This window comes from Chrysemys picta, chromosome 9 (genome assembly GCF_011386835.1).
Source record: "Chrysemys picta bellii isolate R12L10 chromosome 9, ASM1138683v2, whole genome shotgun sequence".
In the NCBI taxonomy this organism is placed as follows: Eukaryota; Metazoa; Chordata; order Testudines; family Emydidae; genus Chrysemys; species Chrysemys picta.
The window spans coordinates 8,640,018-8,666,498 of NC_088799.1; the positions used below are offsets into that span (position 1 = coordinate 8,640,018).

General features: G+C 48.3%; 1 long non-coding RNA gene across 8 annotated transcripts in view; it reads right to left on the reverse strand.

The window, feature by feature from the left end:
- The window catches only part of LOC135973633 (uncharacterized), a 46,631-nt gene extending 20,458 nt beyond the window's left edge, over positions 1-26,173 (reverse strand). For 3 of the 8 annotated variants that reach the window (XR_010590565.1, XR_010590564.1, XR_010590566.1), the window contains exons 1-4: positions 25,168-26,171; positions 2,651-3,258; positions 1,274-1,403; positions 1,079-1,153 (exon numbers count right to left, since the gene is read on the reverse strand). This is a non-coding gene — a long non-coding RNA (uncharacterized LOC135973633). Of the gene's footprint in view, positions 1-1,078; positions 1,154-1,273; positions 1,404-2,650; positions 3,259-25,167 lie in introns of all 8 variants that reach the window. The other 5 variants (XR_010590562.1, XR_010590563.1, XR_010590568.1 and 2 more) reach the window with 4 other exon arrangements.
- Positions 26,174-26,481: the final 308 nt, after the last annotated feature.

A 26,481-nucleotide genomic window follows, 5' to 3' on the forward strand; every position in this document is an offset into this window, starting at 1 on the left:
ATAAATGAAATAGATAATCCAGATACTGGCACCTAGCCTCTTTGCAGCTCTTGTAGGTACCTACGTCTTCCCTGAAGGTCTCTCTACCAACCAAGCTGGTTGTTGGCCTTGTATCCAAGAATGAAGTAATCTAAAGGCTCTCACCTGATTCCTGGCCTCGGCCCCATCAGGTGGGAGGCAGTTAATTAGTCATGGCTGGAGCTAAGCCCACCTTCCTTAAAAAGTGTTTGCACCCTGTGACAGGCATCTAAATAAGTGGCCTTTTTTCCATAAATGCTGAGCCCCCATTGAAGTCAATGGGACTGGGTGCATCAGTAAAAAAAAAAAAAAACATGTGTAATTAAGGTTGTGTCTGATCAGACTTACAATTAAGGACCATCACAAACCACACTACCTTCTGCTTCAAGTGCAAGGTACACTTCTTCAAACTTTCTTTCTCTAACACACACAAAGCAGCAGATATATATCTTAAAAATCCCGACCAAAACACTCCGCTGCAGACATTTCTCGCCCAGGCAGAGGATGACAGAACACATGCACAACAGATGCACGTTAACTAACACGCAACTTGAAGGTGCTGAGATACTGCAGTGATTAGTGTGGTATGAGAAACCAATAGAGAACAGAACACAACAGGCTCCCTACTCAGTTATCAGGCTCAAGAAGTACTGAACAAAGCCAATGCTGCCTATTCAGGGCCACCTCCAGGCACCAGCTTAACAAGCAGGTGCTTGGGGCGGCCAAAGGAAAGGGGCGGCACCTGCGGCAATTCGGGGGCGGCAGGTCCCTCACTCCCTCTAGGAGTGAAGGACCTGCCACTGAACTGCCGCCGCTGATCGCGGGTTTTTTTTTTTTTTTTTGCTTGGGGAGGCAGAAATGCTGGAGCCGGCCCGGTGTCTATTCTGAATGGAAATACTGCTTAGTTAAATTATCTCCAGGTGCTTCATAGCGTATGTTTCTGCAGCTACTCAGTTACTAATGGTGTAACGTTTGTCATTAGAATTTGCAAATATTACGCCTTGCAAAGCTTCACCACCTTTAGGGCTATGGGACTTCAGGCCCCAACTGTCACACTTACAGGGCTTGCTGCACCTCTGATCCCTCTCGGGTCTCTCTGAATGTCCCCCTCAGGCATCAAGCCTTGTGCCTTTACCTAAAACAAATAATGCTGGTTTGACAGAGAAAGAGTCCATCGGAGGAAGAAGGTCCAAACCTTCACATAAAACAGGTTCCTATGCTACAGACAGGGAGCGCTCAGTCTTTGGTTTCTCACCTCTAGAGGAGTGGAAATGTTTGCTTGGAGCAGCGAAACCACGTGTGCCGTGGACACTGATTGCGGCTACTCTGAACTGGTCTCATCTGTTTGGTCTTAGGCCTTCTAGCTGCACATTGTCCTCCATCGTCTAGAATTTCCAGAATAGAAGATAAAGGGTTAGTGCAGCAACTTCCACAATCCAGTCAGGTTTACAAACCCTACAATGGTGACTGTGTGAGCTTGTCTCCTTGTTCGAGTAAAGGAATGAAAGTGTCCTCTCCCAGGTGACCTGGGACTGTTCCAGGCGACCTGGGACTGTTCCAGGCCTAGGTTCAGCCACTTGTAAAGCGGTACATGTGTTGCACAGCTCACACAGTGGGAACTCCATTAGCATAATCCCACCCGCCTCCTTGGACCATCTAGGTGCACAGCAGAACACGTCCCCCACACTGCTCCTTAGGATGGTGCCCTGTGCACACCTCCCTGCACCTAACCACCTCTACTGGCTGGGGAGGAAGGGGTAGGTCATGGCTCTGTAATCCACTGGTGAGTGTGTGTTTCAGGGCCGCTCACTGTGCCAGATATGAGTCTGCTAGACCCCCAGCTAGGGAGCCTTGTCTCTTTAGCTCACGCAATAGCAGCTCATGCTTTCGGCTCTGGAGATCCTCGATGTATAGGCCAAGAGGGCGGCCGTCACAGCTCCATTTCTCTCCTGCCTCCTCTGGGTGGCCACTAGGAGGCACTGTGAATGTGCCTGGCCACTCCACAGGGGGAGCACCATGGAGAGGTTTCTGACACTCTCCCCCATATATGTACCCACGTCGCTGCCAGATACCAGCCAGGCCTTCATGCTTGAAAAACACAGAGGAAAGAGGTGGCATCAGAGCAAAATAACCATGATTACACTTCTTCTGTAGAACAAGCAGCAGGAATATGAGTTTGAGAGTTTGATTGACACAGATATTGCAGTTAGTAAAAAGGCAGGTTAATAGGCTCTGACAAGTAAATATCTGCTCAGCATCTTGGATTTCTGGGTCTTCCACAGTCCCAATTTTTTAGCATTCTTTGTCATTTCTCCTCTTACACAAATGTAGCAGGACAAAATGATGCCACCAGCAGCAGTTTACATCCACAGACAAAGCCAGAGGACTTAAAAAGGCCAATGGAAGAGTCACCCAAAATGAGTCAATTACATGGTCTACCCCATGATGTGTGTGTGTGTGTGTGTGTGTGTGTGTGTGTGTGTATTTTATATATATATAACCTCTTTCCCTGCAATATCTGAATGCCTTACAAACATCACTGAGCATACCCTCGCCACTCCCCTGTGCTGGGGAAGTGTTATTAGCTCCACTTTACAGAAGGGGAAACCGAGGCACAGAGACTGGGACTTACCCAAGGTCACACAGGAGGTCCACAGCAGAGCCAGGAAGTCACTCCAGATTTCCCAAGTCCGAGTCTAGTGCTTTAACCACAAGGCCAGCCAGTCTCTCTCTAGCCAGCCTTCCTTCTCCATTAGCTACTGTATGGATAAGGTTCGAATAGGCAGAAGTAACCATCTTGCTGCAGTGTCAGTGACTGGAGTAACCAGCTCAGTGACCCAGAGTTCTACAGTTGCTGGTGAAATGACCCTCCCTGAAGTTGTTAAAATAATGTGGGTATCACCTCGAGAACACTCTCATAAACAAGATGTTTCATAAATCCTTTTCCTCTATAAAAGAGTGGAGATAAATAGATACAGCAGGCACATGCCCTTTGGACTTCCATATGTTCTACTGCCTATGAAGATGCACTCTGCATAAATAACCATAAATATGGAACTAAGCAATCTCTCCATCTGCCATTCTGTAGCTTCGTCTTCCCTGGGCTGAATCCCGTAGCTCCACCTTTTCTGCAGGATATAAAATACAGGCTCCACAGACATGTTGCATTTGGATTCCATGATACTTCAAGGGTCCACTGGAGTCCTCGAGAAAGGCGAGGTCTAGGCTTTAATGGGACACCTGAAAATGACAAACAGGCAGAGAGAGTGCAGCTGCAGCAGCGTGTGTGGAGGTGGGGTAGTAATCAGGTGGGCTCCGAGGTGGATTATGGTGTTTTGGGGCCCTGGGCCAGAGCAAGTGGGGGCCCCTCCCTGCCTCTTTTGCCTGCAGTCCCCCCCCCCCAGTCCCTCCCCTGGTGCTCCTGCTGGGAAAATGGGGTCGGGGCGCAGGGGCTTGCTCTGCCCCCTCCCCCCAGCCCGGTGCTCCTGCCAGGAAGTGGAAGCAGGGAATGGGGGCTTCCCCCTGCTCTCCAGCAGGATCGCCAGGCAGGTGGGTGGAGTGGGGTCAGGGTGCGGGGCACCCATTTTTCCGGGGCCCCCCCAATTGGACGGGGCCCCTGGGCACAGGTCCTGGTGGCCCAGTGGCTAATCCGCTACTGGGTGGTTGTGTGAATTTTAGCTGAAATGCGCCTGATTGAGAGCCCAGGAGCCTGAATTCCTTTGTGTATGCACAAAACGGCGAAAGTTCCCACTGACAGTGTCTCAACCCTCACCGAAGGACCACCCAGGAGGCAAGAGGATAGTTGGGTCCCTGAGGTCAGTTCCTCCCTTGGCCTCTACGCAGAGGTGACACTTAGGGCTGGTCTACACTGTGGGGTCTACATGAATAGCGTAGCTGAAGTCGAAGTATCTTAGATCGATTTACCTGGGGTCCTCACGGCGCGGGATCGACGGCTGCGGCTCCCCCGTCGACTCCGCTACCGCCACTCACTCTGGTGGAGTTCCGGAGTCGACGGGGAGCACCTTCGGGGATCGATTTATCGCATCTAGACGAGACGCGATAAATCGATCCCCGATGGATCGGCGGGCAGTAATCAATCTGGCAGGTAGTGAAGATGTACCCTTAGCGTTAACTCTGGGAGTGTGTTTTGTGACACAGACACGAGAATGAAACAAGACAGGCCACTTCACACAGGCCACCTCAGAGCCAGGAGCGGGGCAGGCACTGCTGACCTGGGGTGCACTTGGACTGAGGATGTGTGGCAGGGTGCCACCCTGGAGCGTGCCAGGTCCTGCCCCAGCGTGGCCTGACAGGCCCACCACCCTCAATTCCCTCTTGCTTCTCCCAAATCACTTGTTCCCAGCCCAAAGTACTAAGTCAGTTTACCCTCCACAGGTCCAATTTATTATGTCTTTATAAACATACAGTTTCTTTTGGCTCATCAGGCCCACACCTTCCCTCTGGCTAAGAAATTCCACAGCCTCTGACCAAGGGTTGTGCCCTGCTGCCCCCCCAGCTAAGAGATTCCACCATCCTCCACCCTGGGGCTGTGCAATGGTTCAAACCAGCTTCCCCATCTCACCAGTAACCAGGCTGCACTCCAGCCCTCTTTCACAGATCCTCTCTTGCTTCTCAGAGGCTTGTGTTTTTACCTCACCCACCCCAGGAGGCCTGTCAGTCGCGTGACCACCTGGAGGTGAGCTGAGTGTCGCAGGTGGGGCTGGACCCATCTCCCCTTTAAGGGCCAGTCGCCTTGTGACAGGCGGATTGGTGAAGGGCTCAGTACTCCGTTCCCAGTAACTAAGCACACACCCAGCCACCCCGTTAGCAGATCACACAGCACCCATTCCCCGGCGTCGGTGTGAACATTTCCCAAGAAAACACAGGAAAATGTTATTCAACACAAGAAGATTAAGCCGTCTACATTTTTCACAGGCCGCCACGTTCTTTAGCTGTCAGAGCTGCCACGGAATAACAGCTATTGTTTCTGTAACAATAATGACCTCTGATTACTGCAGAGCACACTAATTCATCATGATGCAGAACGACAGGTTAGCCCAGAGCTGCAGAGAACTCGGCTGCTTTACCTTTGAACACATTTGCTGAGGCTGACAGGTGTATCCACACCAGTTTGAACAGCGCTTCTTTGTCCCCAGGCATTCTACATCAAGACCGCAGCTCTGCACTCAGGCAGCCACAAAGCCCCAAGCCCGGTGTGGTGCGGGGCATTTCTCCTGCTTCCCTGTCCGAAGAGACCTCAGGAACTCGCAGCTTGGTCCTGCTAGTGAAGTCAGGGGGCTGGACTCTATGACCTTTCGGGGTCCCTTCCAGTTCTATGAGATAGGTATATCTCCATATATTATATTTATATTACCTGGCCAGGCACTCGGGATGGTTCTGGGCACATGAGAACAAACGTTACTGAAAAACACGGAAGATGGGAACAGGAGTTTTCATAAGGGGTCAGCTAAGCTGTGTGGGCAGATGAGCTCTAAAGTGACCACTTACCCTATTCTGTCCTCCTCTGGTTCTGATACAGCCCCCATCACACTGCTAGCGGAGTGCCTGTCCAGTGCACCGGCACTCACATGAGGTGTGTGGACAATCGCGCCAAAGAAGGGAGCAGTCATAAGTCAAATATTTGGCCTCAGACGTATTTGCACTGATTCGGGGGCGTCAGGAGCCCACCTACACTAACATGTGGTGCTCTCTGTATTAAGTTCTGAAAACGAGCATTTGCAAAGGGAATTGTCGCGTGTGCTTTGCGCAGCTGCACATCATGCAGCTTATGGCCCAACGTCTGGCGGCCATCAGAAATCCTGCACGCAGCATGGGGGCACAGGATGGACCACTGTGCCCTAGTTTGGGTACTCTCTAGAATCCACAGAAGCTACCTTTACAGGCCTCACGAATAGCAGCCTTCATTTTCTGAGGGGGCAGAGAGGAATGATCCACCCCCCTCCCATCCTGACCCACCAATGACAGAACAGCAACTCCCCTCCTCACCCCTCCTCCCCCACAGGTTATTCTTGCTCCCAGCTGTAGCTGGTGCTTCCAGAGACTAAAGGTAGAAGATATTTGAATTGGGGAGTTTGAATGGGGTCTCCCCATGTCTACAAACTAGTGTGTTTTTGAAATAGCCCTGGATTCTGAAATCCCTGCCACGCAGAAGAAATCCTGCCTGAATTTTGAAACCTATCACAGATCTACAGCAACCTGAAAAGAAACCATACTTCGTGCTTCCTGTGACACTGGGCCTTCTGTGCATCCCCTGGCTCGGTACATGGCTGCGGGGACTGCACAAGGAGATACAGGTTGTGAAAAAATGTGCAGCCAGCTTTATATTTCTCTCTAGGCGTCCGTATACCAGCCATCATAGCATCTGAGCGCTGAGTAACTGGACTTCAACCTGCCGAACTGTCAGCTCAGGACCTGTCATTAGCACTCAATTCATTCAAACCAATTAAAAACAACCAAACAGAAAAACAGCCTGCTGAGAATTTACATGGCTGGCTGATTACAGGAGAAAATGGATGCCACAATTGATCATCTATAGGGTCCAGATCTTTGTTCATTTCTCATACACCCAGAACTCTCACTGACTTCAATGCAATTTGTAAATTGAAAACCTACTCCAACTGAAGTCAATGGAAGCTTTGCCACTGACTTTAACTGGCGCTGATAATATTATGTAATGCCAACAGACCCCAGTCGTCAAGGGGCAGGATCGAACCAGGGACCTCTAGAGCTTAGTGCATGAACCTCTACCGCATGAGCTAAAAGCCAATGACCTGTTAGCTAAGGCTGTAGAATTGCTCTCTAAATGGTCTTGGTGCCACTAGATGGGACAGAACATCCCACCCAAGAGGTGTGAGGGTTACAATTACATAGGCTCAATTCTCCATTGTCCAACAGCATGTGAAAGTCACACCAGTGCAAAACGCTAGTAGATCAGAACGGGAGCATTTTTCCACTCACTTGGCACTAGTGTAACTGACGACAAAGTTCAGGGCAATGAAAAAAAATCGGACCCTTTAACTTTTGGCCAGGTGAGATTTTCCCAGAACTAACTTGTTTGCACATGGAAGCAGGAATGCCATCAAACCAAATAATTCTAATTACAATACAAACACCAGCCCAGTGTGTGACATACATTTAAACGGAGTGAAAGCCAAAGCAAATATTTTAGAGTAACTTAAATTATTTACAATGAAAACATTGCTAGGATACTGCTCGGCACAGAGAAGAGCCTACTGCATAGTTTCAAGTCCGCATTTATTGACCTAATTCTGTTTATCACCAATGCATGACGTTTTCACTTAATCTTCCAATTTTCCATGAATTCAGAAAGTTTCTTGAATTTAAAAACAAAAAGAAGAAAAGCCCAAATGGGACCATTTCTTAAAATAATCCATTCAAGAATAAAATGTAGAGAAATGAATTTAAAATAAATGTGTGTTTCCGCAGGAAAAACTTTCCCAGACTTGAATTGTGCACTGAAAAAATAAAAGAACACCATAAATAAATGTCTTTCTCTTGTTTGTGTTGGCTTCATGACATAAAGACTGATAAATAGGTCGAGATAAAAGAGCAGCGGGAAGACGAGTCTTTTTTTTTTTTTGCTCTTTTAAGTATGAATAAAACTAGTGTATCAGGATTAACATCACTACATCCAGTTCTCCTCCTCCAATGGTTCTGAATTGCTTAGTGAAAGTGATAAAGGGTGTAACATTACAGATGGCATTCTCCTTTTTAAATCAACCCTGAGGTTATTCTGTTGATTTCAATTGAGTTACCCAAGGATAAATTCAACCCACGTCTATTTAAAAAAACCCAACAGATAGCACCTTTCAATCAACTTCGTGATACCGCTGCTGTTATTTACCAGCTCTAAGTGCAACCAGCCCAGAAAAGTTATTTAGCGGCTTCTGACACTGCACTTTGCCACTCCAGTTGTTACTCCCTACACAAGTCGTTCTAAATCATCCAGCTGACAGCTCAAGAGACCCAGTACCTTGACTACTGGTGCTGCTGATGCAATCAAGGCCCAAGCCAGCCTCCTACAAAGCTTTCCTTTAATCAGTGCTGACACGCACCTTAGATTTCACTTCAAAAAGAGCTACTTGGAGTCTGTGGCTTATCATCAAGAGGACAGAACATTATTTTGTCAGTGGGTCAGAGCTATGACCTCAGCAGTTTACATGATTCTCAGAACTTGACAGAAGTAACAAAGGGACCCGCTGTCACTATCAAATCCACATTTACTCCTTGAATTCTGAACCAAGGCCTTGGCTACACTTACCCGCTAGTTTGGCGGCTGGCAATCGAACTTCTGGGTTCGACTTATCGCGTCTAGTCTGGACACGATAAGTCGAACCCGGAAGTGCTCGCCGTCGACTGCGGTACTCCAGCTCGGCGAGAGGAGTACCGCGGAGTCGACGGGGGAGCCTGCCTGCCGAGTGTGGACCAAGGTAAGTTCGAACTAAGGTACTTCGACTTCAGCTACGTTATTCACGTAGCTGAAGTTGCGTACCTTAGTTCGAATTAGGGGGGTAGTGTAGACCAAGCCCAAGTGTCTGTGTGTAGAGGAATTGCATCTGTTCTGCTACAAGTGAGTAACAAGGGCAAAAATTCTACAGCGCTGGCCAGAGGGCATTCAACTTTCCATATACACCACTGTAACTGAGGCCCTGATTCAGCAAGGCTCTTAGGCTACGTCTTCACTACAGGGGAGGGGGGATCGATTTAAGATACGCAAATTCAGCTACGCTATTCGCGTAGCTGAATTCGACATATCCGAGCCAACTTACTCCGCTGTGATGATGGTGGCAAATCGACCGCCGCGGCTCCCCCGTCGACGGCGCTTACTCCTACCTGTGCTGGTGGAGTACAAGCGTCGATTCGGAGATCAATTGTCGCGTCCCGACGAGACGCGATAATTCGATCCCCGAGAGATTCAGGCGGGTAGTGAAGACGTAGCCTTACATAAGAATTTAAGAACGGCCATTCTGGGTCAGACCAAAGGTCCATCCAGCCCAGTTTCCTGTCTACCAACAGTGGCCAATGCCAGGTGCCCCAGAGGGAGTGAACCTAACAGGTAATGATCAAGTGATCTCTCTCCTGCCATCCATCTCCACCCTCTGACAAACAGAGGCTAGGGACCCCATTCCTAATAGCCATTAATGGACTTAACCTCCATGAATTTATCTAGTTCTCTTTTAAACCCTGTTATAGTCCTAACCTTTACAACCGCCTCAGGCAAGGAGTTCCACAGGTTGACTGTGTGCTGTACGAAGAAGAACTTCCTTTTATTTGTTTTAAACCTGCTGCCCATTAATTTCATTTGGTGGCCCCTAGTTCTTATATTATGGGAACAAGTAAATAACTTTTCCTTATTCACTTTCTTCATACCACTCATGATTTTATATACCTCTATCATATCCCCTCCAGTCTCCTCTTTTCCAAGCTGAAAAGTCCTAACCCCTTTAATCTCTCCTCATATGAGACCCGTTCCAAACTCCTAATCATTTTAGTTGCCCTTCTCTGAACCTTTTCTAATGCCAGGATAGCTTTTCTGATATGAGGAGACCACATCTGTACGCAGTATTCAAGATGTGGGCATACCATCGATTTATATAAAGGCAATAAGATATTCTCCATCTTATTCTCTATCCCTTTTTTAATGATTCCTAACATCCTGTTTGCCTTTTTGACTGCCGCTGCACATTGCGTGGACATCTTCAGAGAACTATCCATGATGACTCCAAGATCTCTTTCCTGATTAGTTATTTAAATCAGCCCCCATCATATTATATGTATAGTTGGGGTTATTTTTTCCAATGTGCATTACTTTACATTTATCCACATTAAATTTCATTTGCCATTTTGTTGCCCAATGACTTAGTTTTGTGAGATCTTTTTGAAGTTCTGCACAGTCGGCTTTGGTCTTAACTATCTTGAACAGTTTAGTATCATCTGCAAACTTTGCCACCTCACTGTTTACCCCTTTCTCCAGATCATTTATGAATAAGTTGAATAGGATTGGTCCTAGGACGGACCCTTGAGGAACACCATTAGTTACCCCTCTCCATTTATTCCTACCCTTTGTTCCCTGTCTTTTAACCAGTTCTCCATCCATGAAAGGATCTTCCCTCTTATCCCATGACAACTTAATTTACATAAGAGCCTTTGGTGAGGGACTTTGTCAAAGGCTTTCTGGAAATCTAAGTACACTATGTCCACTGGATCCCCCTTGTCCACATGTTTGTTGACCCCTTCAAAGAACTCTAATAGATTAGTAAGACATGATTTCCCTTTACAGAAACCATGTTGACTTTTGCCCAACAATTTATGTTCTTCTATGTGTCTGACAATTTTATTCTTTACTATTGTTTCAACTAATTTGCCTGGTACTGACGTTAGACTTACAGGTCTGTAATTGCCAGGGTTCACCTCTAGAGCCCTTTTTAAATATTGGCGTTACATTAGCTATCTTCCAGTCATTGGGTACAGAAGCTGATTTAAAGGATAGGTTACAAACCATAGTTAATAGTTCCGCAATTTCACATTTGAGTTCTTTCACAATGCTTGGTTGAATGCCATCTGATCCCGGTGACTTGTTACTGTTAAGTTTATCAATTAATTCCAAAACCTCCTCTAATGACACTTCAATCTGGGACAATTCCTCAGATTTGTCACCTACAAAGGATGGCTCAAGTTTGGGAATCTCCCTAACATCCTCAGCCGTGAAGACTGAAGCAAATAATTCATTTAGTTTCTCTGCAATGACTTTATCGTCTTTAAGTGCTCCTTTTGGACCTCGATCGCCAGGGGCCCCACTGGTTGTTTAGCTGGCTTCCTGCTTCTGATGTACTTCAAAAACATTTTGTTATTACCTTCTGAGTTTTTGGCTAGCTGTTCTTCAAACTCCTTTTTGGCTTTTCTTATCACATTTTTACACTTATTTTGGCAGTGATTATGTTCCTTTCTATTTACCTCACTAGGATTTGACTTCCACTTTTTAAAAGATGCCTTTTTATCTCTCACTGCTTCTTTTACATGGTTGTTAAGCTACAGTGGCTCTTTTTTAGTTCTTTTACCGTGTTTTTTAATTTGGGGTATACATTTAAATTGGGCCTCTATTATGGTGTCATTGAAAAGTGTCCATGCAGCTTGCAGGGATTTCACTCTAGTCACTGTACCTTTTAATTTCTGTTTAACTAACCTCCTCATTTTTGCATAGTTCCCCTTTCTGAAATTAAATGCCACAGTGCTGGGCTGCTGAGGTGTTCTTCCCCCCACAGGAATGTTAAATGTTATTATATTATCGTCACTATTTCCAAATGGTCCTGTTATAGTTACCTCTTAAGATAGGGTTACCATACGTCCGGATTTTCCCAGACATGTCCAGCTTTTTGGGCCTCAAATTCCCGTCCAGGGGAAAATCCCAAAAAGCCGGACATGTCCGGGAAAATAGGGAGGGAGGGCCCGGCGGTGCTCGGCCGGGGCCGCTGGGGCTGGGGCCGGTGGTGTGGGGCTGGGGCCGGCCCGGGGCCGGCAGTGCTAGGCAGGGGCCGTGGGGCCAGGGGTGCGGGGCCGGGGCCGGCGTGGTGCTGGGCCGGGGGCCGCTGGGGCCGGGGCCGGGGCCGCGAGGCCATGGGTGCGGGGCCGGGGGCTGGCGCAGTGCTCGGCCGGGGGCTGGGCCGGGGCCGGGGGCGTGGTGCTGGGCGAGGGGCCAGGCCAGGGGCACAGTGCTGGGCCGGGGGCCGGGTGCTCGGCCGGAGCCGGGGCCGGGGGTACGGGCACTTGGCCGGGGGCCGGCGCCCCAGGGCCCGAGCCGAGCTGGACGGGAGACGCCGGGGCTGGAGCCTCTTGGCCTGGGCCAGCAGGCCGCCGGAGGGAGCCGCTCGGCCAGGGGGGCCGGACTGGGCCACGCCGCACCCAGCCCCAGCCCCAGCTTACCTGCTGCCTCCCTGTTTCAGGCTTCCCGCGAACATTTGATTCGCGGGAAGCAGGGGAGGGGGAGGAGCAGGGGGCGGAGCGTTCAGGGGAGGGGGCAGAGTTGGGGCAGGGCCGGGGGAGGGGAAAGGGCAGAGTTGGGGTAGGGCTGGGGGGGAAGGGGCGGAGTTGGGGCAGGGCTGTGGCCCCATGGAGTGTCCTCCTTTTTAAAAATTAAAATATGGTAACCCTATCTTAAGAACCACTGAAGTCAATTATGTGCTTAAAATTAAGGGTTTGCTGGTACAGATCTAACAACAAACCAGCAAACTCTAGACAAGAACTAAGGCCTGATTCAGCAAAGTTTAATTTTAATCACATATTTGACTTTAATGGGGCTTAAGTGTTTTGCTGAATCAGCACCTTCGTTACGCTGGGGTGTATATGCAAAGTAGCGCCTTTGATTTCAGTGACATTGGCATGGATTTATCCTGGTAAAAGTGAAAAGCAGAATTTGGGCCCCTATTCTTTGTCTGGCACGTTTTCCTTATCATGAAAGACCACATGCCCATAAAGTGCTACACTGATAATGATTAGAGAGAGTCTGAAAATGGGCTGTTTCCTATGGAGAAATTTGTTAGAAAAGCAAAAACTGAAAGTTTGTCCAAAAAAACCTTAATTTTCCCACTGAAAGCAGAACAGCCAACCAAAAATAAAATGGTTTTGTCAAAACCACAGGTTTCCCCAGCCCTAATAATACTATACTATGGATTTCCCAGTGTGCAGTGAAACAAGGGCCTCAGATCCACTGCGGGATCATGAAAACTGACCTCGCTGTAAGCCGTACTTCCACTGAGCTGCCTGCAGTTGCAAGAGCTTCGGCCCTGCCCTGCCTATGTTTGACAGTCGATCCAGCACTCCCCCAGTGTCAATGCGAATATCAGCTGTTAATCTGCCTACAGCGGTGTTTCCCTCTAGAGTGCTACAGCTGAACCACAGCACAGCAGGGTGCTTTTCAACACCTTCACACTTGCTGCTGGTGCTCAGGAAACTGCCGAGAAGGAAACCAACACACTGCAGGAGGCTGAACGTTTAATTTCAGGTTTTGACTGTCTATCAGAGAACTGCCAAGGACTGATACAGAAGCTGATTTCTCTGTTTTGGGAAACACCTTACAATCGCTATGTTCTCTGGTCCTTACTCAGGCAAATTCCTGCTGATGCCATCAAGAGGTTTGCCCAAGACTGAAAGATGGGAGCCTTTGACTACTTTAACTGCCTGAACATTTAAGTACACTTGAGATAGAAAATCATTAATGACTGTGTACTGAAAAGGCTGTTTATACAATTACTGCATGGGTGAAAATGCTAGCAACAACTGTGATTAATTATGGCTATTGGCTTCAACCATCATAGGTTTAGATTTAAACGGTCCTGTAACTTGTTCCAGCTGATGACCATGTCAATACACTGACAGTCACTGTCCATTCTTCTTACCAGCCTGTGGCCCTAACCAGTTCTCACTGAAGTCAGCAGATGTTTTTCCATTGGTTTCAGTGGGAGTTGGATTGGGCTGCTGGGCAGAGCAGGTGGAAAGGAAAAGGCAGATCACCCGGTTTGCAGGATACAGACCTGGTTTCCAAAAATGCCTCCACTCTTGTGTCCTAGGGCAGGAGCAGAATCTCATTATCTCCACTTTACAGCTGGGGAAACTGAGGCACAGATATTAAGTGTTACCCACACAAAATTCTCTGTTACACACCCTCTAGGGTACCCACCTTTACCCAATTCCTAGGGCTCAGGGCATAATTTTCTGCAGGTTTGCAGGACTTTTACCTTACACAATAATATCCTTATCCTCTCTGTATTGACAATTACCAAGCAGAATACACATGCTAAGCGTACATTGCTAAGTTCACCAATCCTTATCAGGCAGGCGAACTTTCCCCGTTGGCCAGGCAAGGTCAGTCTCGTCTGGATTCTGGTTGCTGCACGTCTCAGTCGTGCAGAGGATTCTTAGCAGCTCTGATTTTAGGCTGTGTCTTGGATGTGAGTTCTTCTTCTTCCAGGTCTTTCCTTTTCCTTCTTCTTTTTCTGTTCCTTCTCTGCTGGTCTCCTTCTTGGACCCCAGTTTATATAGTGAAACCTGAGTCCTGCTTACCTATACCTTAGCCAATTATTTTACTAACCAATCCTAACAAAATTCTCAAACCAATCATACCCTACCACCTTAATTCATTTCCTAGCAATATTAATTATGTAACAGATAGAAACAATCAAAGAACCAGACAGAGATCATATAGACAAACAATAGAGAGGTGGGGACCATCATGACAAAACAATAAAGAAATGAGGATTTCACAACCACAACTATTGAGAAGTGGTTTCTTGCCAGACAGGATGCTGTCAAACTACGTTTTCTTTAACCAGCTTAAGAGCTGTTTCTTTGGGCTGGTCCACACTAACCCCCCACTTCGAACTAAGATACGCAACTTCAGCTACGTGAATAACGTAGCTGAAGTCGAAGTACCTTAGTTCGAACTTACCGGGGGTCCAGACGTGGCAGGCAGGCTCCCCCGTCGACTCCGCGTACTCCTCTCGCCGAGCAGGAGTACCGGCGTCGATGGCGAGCGCTTCCGGGATCGATTTATCGTGTCTAGACAAGACGCGATAAATCGATCCCAGAAGATCGATGGCTTACCGCCGGACCCGGAGGTAAGTATAGACCTACCCCTTATCTGGTGATAGTGGATGCCATTAGGACGGGGTCTCCTTCTTACCAGCCTGATATGACATTATTTTAATGTAATTTAGATGGAACGGGAGGATGTGACTTCCCGCTTCTCAGCTCATGGCTGCTGGTTTTTTAATCTGGCTGCGGACGAAGGCCTTAGGCTTTAGGCCTTACAATCTGGCTACGGACAACGGCCTTATCCTTAGATAAGGACCAAGCTTTCCAACTTTGGTGTCTAAAGTCAGGCATCAATAGTAAACTTCTTGTGAGGCACCTAAAGTGTAGGCCAGATTTTCCAAGGTGCTGACCTCCCACAGTTCCTACGGAAATCAATGTACTTGGGCAACTGGGCATGATAGCCGAATCCGGCCTATGGTCTTCTTCCCAAAGCCAGCATGAACCATGGGCCAGAGCTGCAATTAGTACCCACGTGGTATGATGTTCAGTGCAGTGCTCATTCCACTAGATGCAGAGAAATACGGTTGTTGGTACTTCTCAAAGTGGCATTGAAACACACACATTCACTGCAGTTTTGGTATGTGGAGAGACTCAGACAATTGCCACCTGCAGCTCAATACGAAATCCTGACCAGGAGGAAAATGACTCATGGGAAATCTGGAGTGAGACATCATGTAATGCTCTCCTGTGGCCACAGACACATTTATATTTCTCCCCATTAGTTGTCCCAGCTGACGTCAGCTTTTCCATCAGTTTATCCTAATAATTAGGAGAGTTTTTAGAACCTAAGTAGAATATAATTCCAAAAGAAAACACCCCACTACTCCTATTTTATTGCTGATCTGGCTTCGCTGAGCTCCAACTCAGAGCTGGGTTTTTAATGTACTTTGTTTTACTGTGCTGGCTTCACCTGGGTACCTCCTGCAGCTTTCAAAATCAGCCTGAGAAAACAGACCTTCACAGTGAGTGAGAAGAAAACATACCAGCAAACCATCCTCCAAGGGCAAGCAGGTGGGTTCATACCCCACAGCATAAATGGCAGGGGAGGGACCCGCCACACAGATCTCCCTGCTTCCTGTGAGGGCGCATGCCTCTGTGGATATGTCCTCACTGCAATCTAAGGTGTGATTGCAGCTAGGGAAGACACACCTGCACTATCATAGCTAAAAGTAGCAGTGTAGATGTGGCGACATGGACTTCAGTGTGGGTTAACAACATGAATTAGTACCCAGAGTTGTGGGTGGGATTGTACAGCTTGTGCTGAAGCCCATCATGCCATGTCTTCCCTGCCATTTGTAGCCACGCTAGCACAGGTGTGTCTACCCTGGCTGCAGTCACATCTCGGATTGCAGTGTAGGCATACCATGAGTAGCACTTGTTCGCCCCCACCCTGCCCGCTGGACTGTAAAGAGTGCCCTATGCTGGGGAGAGGGCAAGCCACTGATGGTGACATGACAAACCAGGAGGGGGAAAGTTGGCAGATATGAAGATGCCAGTGGGTAAAAAGAAGAGCGATACGTTAATGCCATCAGAGGTTGCATGAACTGTTCTGATGGCCCTTGTGCATGGAGTGCGGGGAAGGGGTCTCAGCAGCTTGGCTGGAACCGTGCTGACATGGAGCCAAGGAAGGGGACAGTGTCCCCGGGCCAGCACATGGACAGCCCTAGCTTTCTGTGGCTATCAGGGAATGGCAGTGCCGCCCATTCTGCAGGTGCAATCACAACCCGTCCCTGGTGGAAGGATTTGGGGCAAACTTCCCAAGGGAAAACGCACAGAGATTTCCACCTCCACCCCCTCCCCTGAAGCCTCCTCCTGTGGATTCTTTCCATTGGATGGCGGGACTGTGTCCACATATGAAAACCAATAAAATCTGACCTCATTGGCACCATTTAGGCAGGCACTAAAAATCATTCACACCAGAGTAAATCCAGAGCAGCTCCACCGAAGTCAGTGCAGTTACTCCACACTTACACCTACGTGAGAAGAGAATTCAGCTCAGTGTTTCTGCAAGATTCTGCCCCTCCACACCAAGAGGTCCCTACCAGTCCTGTGTTTTTATGCTCTTCGATCCCAAGATCAAAGCCAATTTTATTTTTTACCTGGACTTTCTGGCAGTACTTGGCCCATAGCCTCACATTACTTTAAATGGGAGTTAGGCACCTAAATACTTTTGAGCATCTGGGAGAGCCACAGTGATTACAAATATATTTCTTTTTTAAATAACAGCACAGGGGTGTAATGATCCCACTTATCCTTTACACTTTAAACTAATAGTCAGCACAACACGCGGCTAGACACGGACTCCACGGCTCCCAGTAGTCACATGACTAAGACCACCAAAGTCACAGCAGGGTGACAAGGGGTTCACAATCTGGCCCTTGCTAGGATAGAGAGATGTACAGCTGAATTGTGCATTGAGGCTCTGTGGCTCGAAAGTTCGTCTCTCTCACCGACAGAAGTTGGTCCAATAAAAGATATTACCTCACCCACCTTGGCTCTCTAATATCCTGGGACCAACACGGCTACAACAACACTGCACACAGTTCATTCCTCACTTTTGAGAGACCGCTGTATGATGAGCTCTAAAATCTTTGTTCTATAGAGAGACAAAGGCCATGTCTACACAGCACTTTCCTTGTTAAAACTTTTATCGCTCAGGGGTGTGAAAAAAAACACCCCCCCAACCTACAGAAGTTTTAACAATGAAAAGCGCCGGTGTGGACAGCGCTTCGGCTGCAGGAGACACTCTCCCGGCAATGAAGCTACCGCCCCTCATTGGAGGTCGTTTTATTTTGTCGCCAGGAGAGCTCTCTCCTGGCGACAAAGAGCGGCTACACTGCGCATCTTACAACCGCACGTCTGCAGCGGCACAGCTGCCCCGTTGTAAGGTACGCAGTGTAGACAGAGCCTAAGACAGATGCTTTGCCAGTGCAGCTGTAGTGACAGACAGGGCCGGCTCCAGGTTTTCTGCCGCCCCAAGCGGCAGAAAAAAAAAAAAAAGCCAATCGGCAGCACTTCGGCGGCAGCTCAATCGCGCCGCTCCATTCTTCGGCGGCACTTCGGCGGCAGATCAAAGAGGAAGAGAGGGACTGAGGGACCTGCCGCCCGGACGTGCCGCCCCAACAGCGGACAAAGTGCCGCCCCTTTGTATTGGCCGCCCCAAGCACCTGCTTCCTTAGCTGGGGCCTGGAGTCGGCCTTGGTGACAGAGGCCCCTAGTGTAGACCCAGGTTATACACAGAAGGAGTTTTGCCCTTATGGCTTGTCTACACTTCTTGTGGATTGACGCTGCGGCGATCAATCCGCCAGGGGTCTATTTAGCGCAGGGGGTCTCAAACTGGGGGTCAGGACCCCTCAGGGGGTTGCGAGGGTATTACATGGGGGGTTGCGAGCTGTCAGCTTCCACCCCAAACCCCGCTTTGCCTCCAGCATTTATAATGGTGTTAAATATATTTAAAAGTGTTTTTAATTTATAAGGGGGGTCGCACTCAGAGGCTCGCTATGTGAAAGGGATCACCAGTACAAAAGTTTGAGAACCACTGATTTAGCGGGTGTAGTGAAGACCCGCTAAATCAACTGCTGATAGCTCACCCATTGACTCCGGTACTCCGCCAGAACGAGAAGCAGAAGGTAAGTCAACGGGAGAGTTTCTCCCGTCTACCCAGGGCGGTGTAGACACCGCAATAAGTAGACCTAAGGTACGTTGACTCCAGCTATGTTATTCAGTAAATGTGTATTAGTATTAATAAACAATAATATTTTGTGCTGCTATAGCACCTTGCATCCCAGGATCTCAGAGCACCAACATCCATGAATTAAGCCTCCCAGTAGTCATGTGAGGGGGTATTGTCTCCATTTTTCCAATGGAGAAACTGAGGTACAGACAGCATAAGGGACTTGCCCAAAGTCATCAAGGAAGTCTGAGATAACTAGGAATAAGATCTTCTGGCAGCCAAATTTTCAAATATTGCCACTGGTTTGGGTTGCTCAACTTGAGACAGCTAAGGTTTGAGCCCTGGGTATCTTAGAGACGCCTTTCCCTACGTCCTCTGAACTACCAGTGAAGATGGCTGGGATTGTTTGAGGGTTCAGTCTAGATCAGGAAGCAGAGCATTCTAAACAGAGGGGCTTTGAGATCGATAGGCCCCTGTTCAGCACAGTGCTTAAACACGTATCTAAAATCCCAGTTCAGCAATTAGTTTTATATCAATTCTCTTTCAGGCCCTGGTTCAGCAAAGCACGTGCTTAACTTTAAGCACCTGGACAAGCCCAACCCAAAGCGAGGTCCACATCGAAAAGGCATCATCCTTTTTAATCTAAAAACTGCTAGGGAAATCACTGGTTTCTAATATTACTCCATAGGCCAGGAGTCTGAGGGGGTTTATGCTTTGGGCTGGTGAACCTTCCAACTACCTTAACTTTATCATCTGTGAACAAAAGAGGAATCGTAGGAGCAGCTTGTTCTATTTGTATTACTGTGGATCATCTCTGGGAAAAAAAATCAGCGCACGCTAACGTGTAATCAAACACTAGAAGAGCCAGTGTATACAATCTATTTCTGTACAATGACATCCAAGGAGGGACAGCAGAAAGGGCTACATTTTCCAACGAGCTCAGCTTCCTATTGGGCACCAAAATAAGTGCCCAGATTTTCAAACGAGCCCAGCACATTGGGTTTGGGGAATATCTGCCCGTGAGTGTCACAACAGGAACTGCTGGATGCGGAGTGCTTCTGCAAATCTGGCCCTGCCTGTAAGCTGCACAATGTGTTAACCGTAGTCTTATGTTCCACCCTCTTGCTTTACCCTGCCCATATTTCGCTACATCACTGAACCTGCAACACATGGGTAAAACATTTTTCCATTGTCATCTGAATTCACACCTGTGAACATCTTGACCAGAAAATGATTTTCTGCCTTTGAAAGCTGTGCCCACTATCTCAGTGGGTCACTCGTTCCAATCTAGTGAGTACATTTACAACTGTAAATCCTGATCCGGCACCACTGGAATAAGGAGGAGTTTAGTCATTGAGTTCAGTGGGACAGGGAAGAGGCCCAGAATTAGTTTCAGGCCTGCAGGAAAATGAAAATAGCATAAATATTACCAGCTGAGCATGCCGTGCTCTGGAATTTGTGACCTTTTAACTGATGTCAAACACACGACACTGGAGACTCTGTAATAGAATCATAGAATATCAAGGTTGGAAGGGACCTCATCTAGTCCAACCCCCTGCTCAAAGCAGGACCAATCCCCAATTTTTGCCCCAGATGCCTAAACGGTCCCCTCAAGGATTGAACTCACAACCTCAGGTTTAGTAGGCTAATGCTCAAACCACTGAGCTACCTTGCTTTTCAGAGTAAAGGGGATGTGGATGCCCCCTTCCTGCATTTCTATAGACAAAATCCTAGGCCAAGTTTTTGGTTCCAATCACTGAAGCAAGGATTTTCTTTCTACAGCTGGCTTTACTAATAAGCATGAAATAGAGACATCCATTTCATCCCACGCTGGGTTGCTCTCCATCCTGTCATAAGGGCAGTAACTAATTGAAGATGACAGTACCTTGTCGCTTGCATTTATTTACCATCCTACTCATGCCCTCCAAATCATGGCTGTGGGACTGAGTTAGTTGTCCCTCCTGGACCCCCCCACCTCCACCCCTGCATTTTTATTGTGTTTGTTCCTGTGCAGCACAAAAGTTAATTGCAGCCCATTGAATCTGTATTTGGCACTGAGCTGAAACAAAGCAGGGCTCTGTCATGTTTCTTAGTAGACACAATAGCAAACCTACACTCACACACACACAGCCCAAATATTCAGCTTTCATTGTCTTACTGGGGAGGTGTGGTCGTGTCCACGGAGGGGTGAACAATCACACGTTTGGTGGTCTCCTTACAGATTTTTGATTCCCTGGTTCTCCCCCTGTCAGGCACAGAGTGATGGCCGGCTCCTGGCACTGTATTCTCCAGATCCTTTGGCACTCCTCTTGCTGCCCTGCCCCAGAACTTCGCCCTCACGTCTTTACATAGCCAGAAAGCTTGAGGCCTTTGACCAGCCACCTTTCCCAATGGGCAACAGGCAATTCCGGGGCCTTGTGATGGATCTTGTAAACTTCTCTTGTCTTCCGTTAGAATTTAGTGAATCTCTCTCCCTCCCCACTCCCCCAGCTCCTGACACCCTCAGGAATGGCACAGAGATGGGGAGCCCCAGCCCCCGGCAAGGAGCCAAGCCCAGCCGGAACCGAAGCAGAACCTCTGCCAGCGCATGGAGGCGCCTCTCCGGGGCAGGCTGGGGGCACCGGGGGGAGAGCGGGGGGTGATCATACAAGTGGGCTGCTTTACAGCTGGGTCCTCCTTGCTCCGGGACGCAGCCTGCTGCTGGGGAAGTGCTGGGCGCTGCTGGAGAAGAGGGCACAGGAGAGGAGGGGATAGGTGGGGGGGGAGGAGCTGCAGGTGGATGGGCATGGCGGGAACAGGGCGCCCCTCACCTGCAGGCTCCGGAAGGCAGCTCTCAGCTGGGTGATGTGCAGCGCCAGGCACCGGGAAGCACAGTGAGCAGTGCTCACCTTCGGGCTCAGCCGCAGCAGCTGTTCTGCCGGGGCCTGACTCTTCCCGCCAGGCGCACTGGATGCTGGCAGCTGCCTCCCCCCGCCCGTATCTAAAGCCGCGAGCTCCAAGACGGTCTGTCCCCTTGCACTTGGCGAGCTCCTGCGAGCTCCGCTGTCCCTGCATGGCAAGCTCTCCCCGGGGCTGCAGGCAGGGCTGTGCTGGGAGGAGCAGGGGGCAGCAACCCGTAGCTCACCACCCAGGTCACCCAGGTGCTAGGCGGGGAGGGGGCGCGCTGAGAGCAGGGACCCTCTCCAACGCAGCAAGCCCCTGCAGCAGGACAGAGCCCTGTCCCCCTCCCAGTGCCCCGGTGCCCCCCAGTGTCTGCCCAGAGAGCAGCCCCTACATACAGTAACGGGGAGGCTGTGGCATTTTCACCCAGGGCTGTGACGTTTGTCCCAGTGCTCCGAGCGACTGGGTGCAGGCCCGCTCCAGACAAGCTCTGAGCAGCACCCCAGGGAGCTCGGCCCATTGAGAGCCCCACCCCCAGGGCAGAGGTGGGCTGAGCTCCAGTCATCCCTCTGGTAAGCAAAGACTGCGCTTTGGTGTCTGCATCCGGAGCAGGGGGCCACGGGGTGCAAGGCTGGATTCCTTGCCACTGCCACTGCCAGGGTTTGGTTACTGGGACATTCGGCTTCAGTTTCATGCTCCCACCAGCCCTTAAGAGACTGGCAACAGGTTACCCTTTCTCCAGACATAGCCATTGTTACGCAGAAGGGGTTGGGCACGTTGGAGATGGTTAGACTGTTATGCATAAAGGGTCTGAAGTGGGCAATTAACGGTAGCAGGCGATGTATGGTGTGTTACAAATTGTGCCAACACTTTTCACAAATGATCCCATCTCTGATCTTTCAAATGCCTTTCCTCAAACGAAACCTGCACAACTCTCAAAAGCCAAGCCTGGGAGCTTAAATTCAGAAGTCTGCTGGACACCAACAACCTTGGACTTAACAGAGATGCTGGTTTTATGGCTCATTACAATAATGTATAACAGACCACACTGCCTGCCACCCTTAATTGTCCACTTCAAACCCTGTCTGCATAACAATCAACCCCCCAATTGTCCATTTCAACTGAGCGTCTCCAACATACCTCACCCCTTCTGCTTACCAATCTATCCCAACCCACTCTGATTCCTTCTCCAGACCTGAAGAAGAACTCTGTGTAGCTGGAAAGCTTGTACTTTCTGTGCCAACAAGGTCCCCAGGCCTCTCTTGAATACTGACAAACACATAGCTGGAATCAGTCTGCTTCACCTGCATGCTAGTATTGTTAAAATAGGTATTCGAATTATACAAATGTGCTTAGTGTTTAGACTTTATCAAATTTTTGTCAGTGCCCCTTGCATTAACCTCACTTCTAATATCTGTATCCCATGTTACAAGTTAGTACTTGAGTGTTTGCATTATAAGCCTCTGTAACTGTAAATCACCAGACAGGAGAGAAGCACTACGTAGCGTGAAATACTAATCTCCAGCCGGAGGTGTTATCGCCGTCCTGTCCAACAGAGAAGGTCCATGGACACCAGATGAACTATTGTGGAACATCAGAGGACAAAAGACTTCACTGATTGTTCGGGTCCATCCTTCCCCCTCCCCCGATGAAGAGGAGACTTGCAAGTGAATTCCTCCCATCAGCTGAATTGGCAGCTTAGGGCTTGTCTTCACGTACAATGGTGCAGCAGCACAGTTGAACCAGTGCTTCTGCACAGTGGCGTAGCCAGCTTTTAAGAGGAGGGGAAGCAAACCTAAAAAAGGTGCCCCCCTTGGCTCCTCCTTCGGCCACGCCCCCCCTTGGCTCCTCCTCCAGCTGCACTGCTGACTGCCGCCCCCCCCACACTCCTCCGGCCACCATGCTGCGCCCCCCTCGCTACTCCAGTCGCGTGCCCGCCGCCCCCCCCATGGCTGCCGGCTGCGCTGCGGGCAGCCAGCCTGCGCCCCTCACCGCTCCTCCAGCCGCGGCTGCGGGGCCCGGCCGCATGCTGCGCCCCCCTGCTCCTTCGGCCGCGCGCCCGCCGCCCCCCCATGGCTGCCGGCCGTGCTGTGGGTGGCCAGCCTGCGCTCCCCCCTCGTTCCTCCGGCCTTGCTGCGGGCGGCCATCCTTGCTCCTCCGGCCGGCGGCTGCCTTTGGAAAGGCGCCGCTTTTGGGAAAAGGGGTGAGGGGAAGCAGCTGCTTCCCCTGCACCCCGCTAGCTACACTACTGTTTCTGCACCACGATAGCGCTTTAGTAAAGACACTACTACACCGACAGGTTGGCCTAGTTAATCCACCTCCTCGAGAGGCAGCAGCTGTGTTGACGGGAGCAACTCTCCTGTTGACATAGCTCTGTCTACAGCCAGGGATTAGGTCGGTATAACTACGTTGCTCAGGGGGTTGATTTTTCATACCCCTGAGCAAGGTAGTTATACCGATATACTTTTGTAGTAAGACCTATCCTCAGAGAAAGGGGAAGGGAATAAAAATCCTTGACAAGGAGAAACTGTATCTCTATGCTGCTTAGGTTTTCTAGGCATAAGCAAGAGATCCCCAGTGGTTAGCCTGGGTTAGTCTTGAGGGACATATGGAGCTTTCTTATTAAGGAATCTTCTATTACCTTTTGAAACTTAAGACTAACTCATTTGTATGTGTGTGTGTGTGTTTACCTGCTTGTAAATAACTCTTATTTTCTTTTCCTAGTTAATAAGTCTTTAGACAGTTTAGTATAGGATTGGCTACAAGTGTTCTCTTTGGTGTGAGATCTAAGTTGCAACTGACTTGGGATGAGCAACAGCCTGCATCGCTCCCAATTTCTGCAAACACTTTTGGACATCATGGAGTGGAAGGTTTGTGCAGTTTGCCGGGCAGAATTCTGTTGAATCCCAAGGGAAGTGAGGAAGTGGGTTTTAATTCTGTTTTTAATACTGACAAAAACCAACACACAGGCAGTGCATATCTAATAGCAAAGTTTGGCTCTTAAAGAAAGGGCTGCATCTAAATGTCACTAACTTCCCTATTAAAAGTCACCTGGAAAGGAAACATCAACTATGGTCATTTTTTTGCTTTGCACCTGCGGTGCCACAAAAATTCAGCCCACTCTGGGGTGGGAGGAGGCAGAGCACAGAACTATGCACTATAGTGAGGGGAGGGGAAATATTGCTCAGGGACACTGGAAGCAACCCCACTCACACATAAGTCCAGTGACATTCCTAATGTCCATGCAGAGCAGTTAAGACCTCCATTTTGAAGGTCACATTTGAAAGAGCAAATTGCATGTTGCTCAGTTATTAACTACATAGAAGTTTTTTTTAAAACCATAGACCATATGTGCAGTGAAATAATATTTAACTGCACTGATGTTCTACGCAATAAAAGTGAATTTCTTGTTTTTAAATACAGCGTCAAATGCTTTAACAACTGTGTCAAGGCTGCTTCCCCACTCTGAACTTTAGGGTACAAATGTGGGGGCCTGCATGAAACTTCTAAGCTTAACTACCAGCTTAGATCTGGTCCGCTGCCACCACTCCCAATGTGCTAATTCCCTTCCCTGGGTAGCCTTGAGAGACTCTTCACCAATTCCCTGGTGAATACAGATCCAAACCCCTTGGATCTTAAAACAAGGAGAAATTAACCATCCTCCCTCCTTCCTCCCACCAACTCCTGGTGGATCAAGATCCAACCCCTTTGGATCTAAAAACAAGGAAAAATCCATCAGGTTCTTAAAAAGAAGGCTTTTAATTAAAGAAAAAGGTAAAAATCATCTCTGTAAAATCAGGATGGAAAAATAACTTTACAGGGTAATCAAACTTAAAGAGCTCAGAGGACCCCCCTCTAGCCTTAGGTTCAAAGTACAGCAAACAAAGATAAACACTCTAGCAAAAGGTACATTTACAAGTTGAGAAAACAAAGATAAACTAACACGCCTTGCCTGGCTGTTTACTTACAAGTTTGAAATATGAGAGACTTGTTCAGAAAGATTTGGAGAACCTGGATTGATGTCTGGTCCCTCTCAGTCCCAAGAATGAACAACTTCCCAAACAAAGAGCAGAAACAAAAGCCTTCCCCCCCCCAAGATTTGAAAGTATCTTGTCCCCTTATTGGTCCTTTGGGTCAGGTGTCAGCCAGGTTACCTGAGCTTCTTAACCCTTTACAGGTAAAAGGATTTTGGAGTCTCTGGCCAGGAGGGATTTTATAGTACTGTACACAGGAGAGCTGTTACCCTTCCCTTTATAGTTATGACACAATGTCCATGCAGAGCAGTTAAGACCTCCGTTTTGAAGGTCACATTTGAAAGAGCAAATTGCATGTTGCTCAGTTATTAACTGCACGGAAGTTTTTTTTAAAACCATAGACCATATGGGCAGTGAAATAATATTTAACTGCACTGATGTTCTACGCAATAAAAGTGAATTTCTTGTTTTTAAATACAGCGTCAAATGCTTTAACAACGGTAACTACAGGTCATGTAACTGAAACCTTTCCTAAAACAAGCTTGAGAATTTTTACTGCTTCTAAAAATCAGCTGGTCATGAATATACTAGTCAGAAAAGAATGCAAACCAAACCTAGTAAAACAATATAATTGATTGGCTGCATTTTCAAGGCTAGATTTAACCATTTCGTACATATATTTCGTTTGTCTGGAAAGAAGAGGATATTTGCACTATTTAATTTCATACAGATCTGGGAAAAGGCTAAGCTTGCTAACCAGATGCATTAGCTGCTGGCTGCTGCTAAATTGAGGACACTAAATTGAAACCTGGACAGCAGACACCTTTAGCTAAACACGGCATAGATGGAAAAATAGGTTAATTTCAAGTGTACCAAAAAAAACCAAAACTTTTTGAGGACAAATTTAATGGTAAGTTCAAAAGAATCACTCATGGAAACATACCGAAGATCTGCCTTCTTTGACATTGTAGTGTTGCGTGTGCACACACATACAGGCGGACTATGGGCCCAATCCAGCACCCATTGAAGTCAATAAGGGTCTTTCCATTGATTTCAGTGGGTTTTAGATCAGGTCATCTGGGCCGGATCCAATTTCTAATGTAGCCAATGGGAGTCTTTACACTGACTTCAGTGGAAGTTGGATCAAGCTCTGGTGGCTTTATTAATTAATTAAATTAATTATTATGAATATTATTTATTTATTCTGATTTTCAGCCCCGGGTAAGTGTGCTTGTTCATGCCCAAGAGACCAATCCAGCATTGACTTCACTGGGAATGAAGGGTGCTCCACATTTCATAGGGAGTGCC